This window comes from Cannabis sativa, chromosome 4, assembly GCF_029168945.1.
Source record: "Cannabis sativa cultivar Pink pepper isolate KNU-18-1 chromosome 4, ASM2916894v1, whole genome shotgun sequence".
Taxonomy (NCBI): domain Eukaryota; kingdom Viridiplantae; phylum Streptophyta; class Magnoliopsida; order Rosales; family Cannabaceae; genus Cannabis; species Cannabis sativa.
This window is the reverse complement of record NC_083604.1, coordinates 71,849,322-71,854,145: the sequence shown is the minus strand read 5'-3', so window position 1 is coordinate 71,854,145 and position 4,824 is coordinate 71,849,322.

Genomic DNA, 4,824 nt, shown 5'->3' with positions numbered 1-4,824 from the left:
CACAATCATAATTTATTTTTAAAGATCATTATTTTGATGTGTGATTACATATTTATTTTTTTTTTATTTTTACTAGAGAAAATAAATAGAATTAAAAGTAAGTATCGAGTTTCTTTTCTATACAATTAACAAATAAATAATTAAAATTAAATATACCATCCAATTTCATAAATTATTAAAACATTTTGGTAATTTATACTTAAAAGTCTTTTTGTTAATTAAATTATACTTAAAAGTTATGAGATAGTATATTATAAACAAATTTACTGAATGAGGAATTTAAATATATTTCTAAAATAACTTATAAAATACAAAGTAATATAAATTTAGTTACATTTTAAAAATTATATTAATTATATACTAAATTTTTAATGAAGGATGTACACTTTAGTTACTTTTTTTTTTCTTTTCAAACATTTTTAAAAAAATTATGATAACTGATAATCATCTCAAGAGTTAGTCATCACTAGGCCTAATCATCACAACTTACTTTTCAAGGTGATTATTTTAACACGTACGAATAATATATTTTTTCTTGTTATAAAAGATAATCGAAATAAAAGGTGACGTTTTAGTTTATATATATTTAGCTCTCAAAAAAGTAATCAAATTTTAATCTTAAACAAAATATACCAACCAATTTTACAAGTTACCAAAATATATTTTATTATTTTATATTTAATAGTAACTAAATAATATTTTACATAAGCTTAACTTACAATGTAATTTTATAAGATATTCAAAGTAACTTATATAAGGAAACTAAATAGTATCTTAGACATTGTAAAAAAAATAGTAATGTAAGTGATTTTATGACCATTTCTTTTTTATTATTATTAATATTAGGGGAGAGAGGATTAGAACTTGGAAACTCTTCTTTGTAAGAGATGTGTGAAAGTACTAGACTATACTTATGACTTAAGATATCATTTAGTTTTTTTTATAAGTATTTTTGTTAGTAACTTACGAAGTTGCTTTATAATATACTTATTGAATAATTTTTTATTATAAAATAACAAAATATTTTATAATAGTTTATGAAATTGGTTGCTATAGTAAATTTTGTTTAAGTTTATGATTTTCTTTGTGAGTGTTTACGTTTACAATTTAGTTAATCTTCAGGTTTTTTTTTTTCTTTTTTAAAAGCGTGTTAGTTAACATAAATATACTAAAGAAACTTATAAAATTATACTTTTAAGTCTAAAAATTGGTGTTTGCAGATTAAAAAAAACATATACTTTGTCAAAATGATTATTTTAAAAGGTATGTTATAATAATAAGAGCTAAATTAATTAACAGTATGTCTGATTTTTTTTTTTTTTTAAAAAAAACAAAATAGCGAGAGATTATGTATAATTTCTTTTGGGAAAAAAAGGAGAAAGAAATATGACACATGATCTTTGAGACATTAAAAAAAGTGATAATGCATTTGCGAGAGAGATAGAGATACCGAGTTTATGTATATAAGTTGACATTTTTTTTTTTTTTTTGATATAATGGATTTGCTGAATAAATATAAAAGTTTTGGTATATAAAAATTAATTTGAGCATTGCTATTCTTGAAATTATTACAATATTTGCGTATATAAATAAAAATTCCCCTATATAAATTGTATTCATGCTATGCTATATATTATTGTTGCCCATATTTTTCTCAATATGACACGTTATACAATTTGGGTAGTTCACCTTGGAAGTATACACTTTAGGAGATTGTGGTGTGTTTGTTATGGAATTTGTGTTAGAGTTTATGTTCTTAAAAGCTTGTAAAGACATTATCGATTATAAATAGTATTTCAATATTTTGATATATGCTTAAATATTAAATTATTAATATTTTATCTTGAATAATCTTTATATAAATATCGAAAAATTATTTATTCATATATGAGGTTGTGACTTGTATTGTACGTAGAATTAAAATTATTAGCCTTGTATAAAATAGTTAGCAACATATTAAAATTATGAAATCTTTAATCAACAGGTGCTAGTGCGGTTCACTAATGTTCTGTAACACCCAAACTTGAAAACCACTTAATTAATAATTTTTTTTAATATTTTATATCACATGATGACAATAAAAGCTATCCCTCCCAAATACAATAAAATTAAAACTCTCCCGGTTGTACTATTGCAATATGCACAATCATTGCCATGCCTCACACTCACAATTCCTCTGCTTTGGCTTTTCTTTTACCTACACAAGGTAACAAACTGATGAGTCAACAGACTCTGTAAGATATGCATAAAATATATATACAATGCAATACCAACTTGTACTTAGGTCCTCAGGTGCCTAATTATAAGACTCACCAAATAGTCAAGAACGTTCTTAACGGAAGTACGACCTATGTACCTCAGGCACTGAAGTACCACCTCCGTACTAGTGTTGGTAGGGTCAAATTGTACTTTCGGGTGCTACTGAGTGTTGTACCACATGCACTCCGTACCCACTTGTACTCGTGTTGGTAACATTATAACATACCCTTAACATCATATATTGTACCAACACACTCAGTATTATAACTATTCCAGTGTTGGTAGTGTAAACAATATAATTAACATGCATTCATACACATGCATACACATACTTTATGCTAATCTTACCTTGTTTTCGAATTCAAGTGTGCCAGTCAACCTGAGTGGAACAGTAGCTCGACGCTTTACATGCCCCTAAATCACAATATTCGTTAATCTAATGAGTGACATGCTAAATCACTTTTCGGGGACTTAAAATCAAAACTAGAAGTTTCCCTATCGATGGATAACATGACAATACCTTAAATATTGCAAAAAAGGGAAAAACTAGGGTTCCCAAAATTGCCCCAACCGGAAGACCGGTTCTGTGGGGTTTCCTAGGGACCAACCAAAATTTCGGTTCCTATAAGTCCCACTGAACTGGTCGATCGGTTCAGTGCAGGAAACATCAAAAATACCTCAATTCAACCCCAAACTGCACAAGAACTTCTAGAAAACTTATTTACACCACAATAAACCCAATCCAAGCAATAAAACTCAACAATCAACTCAGAAACTAAAAACACTATTATAGAGCAAAGCTTGAGTTCTTAAACTCAAACCTTGCTCAAACATCAAAACAATCAACAAACCTAACACAAATCAACTCAAACAACTTCAATTTAACTTTAGAATACAAATTCAAACACTATATAACACCACAAAACCCTAACCTTAGAAGAACATGCAAGAACTTAACTCTGAGCTTAAGAAATCAAAGAGAAAGGTGTTAAGGGGTTATACCTTGAATTGAAACACTAAGATCCCGCTAGAATCCTCTGAATTGAAGTTGAAAAAACCAAAATCCCCTGCTGGTTCTTAAGGGTTTGAGAAAGAGAGAGTGAGTTGAAGAGAGAGAGAATGAGTTTACTATTTTTTTTCTAACTTGTAAAAGGATAATCCTAAATTTCTCTATTATTAAACCTAAATTAAAATCAGTTTACTAACTTAAAGTATATCCACAAAAGGACAAAAGAATATAAGGTAAAAAAACCATTTTACCCTTGCACACTCCAAAAACATACATGCCACTTAGGGGTAATTTGGTCATTTCCAAAATCCCAGCTATCCCCGACATTCTCAATGCCTGTATAGGTTGCCTTGCTACCACTAAAATACTAAACCATAATAAAATGTAATTCTATTGGCCAAACATTGCATTCCAATGTTGCCGAGCACAAAATATGAAAACCATGAAATTTCATATAAAACATAAATAACACACCTAGAATTCAAATAAATCTCCATAAATTCATAAATCATGGTTAATAATTTAATTCATAATTAAACCCTACTTATCTGCTAATCTATTATATTAAAATTAAGCGGTCTTTACATGTCCATTATTCGATGCAAGCAATCTTGATTCAGATCGCTCATGTAGTATGACATGAACCAATATGTAGTTAAGTGTCTTTATCAAACATTTTATTTACTATAAAGACCTAATTCATATCACAATGATGATAATTAGTAGATCGGTATGAATCCTAAGTAATCATGAACTCTTGTTCATGTTATTATTTTTTTTTATTTACTCGTTAAAGTTTCTCATAGAAGATGATTCTTACAACTTTTATTTTAGGAAGTTAATAATGTAGATGACTGTGAATTTAATTTACAATTATGGAATCTTGACTTTCTTGGGAGAATACCAAGCGAAAGGTCTGAAAATGGCTAAATATTTAGGGAAAGTTTGGAAGAACTTGGAAAAATTTGATTATTTTATAATTGAACAAATTCCAAGAGAGTAAAATTCTAATGCAGATACACCTAGCATCTCAATTTGATTTGATAAATTGAATTTTTTCAAGTAATTATAAAGTTTTATTTCCTTTGAAATTACTTGGAAGCATATATGTGTATAATAACTAGATTCTACTTTGAAATATATATTGTATTGCCAAAAACCTAAAAATTAATTTTTTTGTCATAAAGAAAGGATAATTGATTAAAATTGTCTTTGGACAGTATAAAGTCAAGAATTAAAAAACTTTTTTTTTTAAAGAGAAAATTAAATTAGCAGTTGCAAGTGAGGCTCTTTCTCATAAAGCGATAAAAAGCTATATGTTATTTGAATATATCACGGTTCACATAGTTATAGTATGTATTGTAAACGAGATACAAGTATATCTTAAAAAATAATACAAAAACTAAAATATGAATAGAAGATTAACTATTCATATAAGCAATCAAAAAATATTTAAAGTAGTTCTTAAAAGAATTATTCAAAATATTTGAAGTTTGCTTCAAATATGGCAGACAATAAACTGCTTGTGAATAACTTAAGCAGATTGTAAACTACTT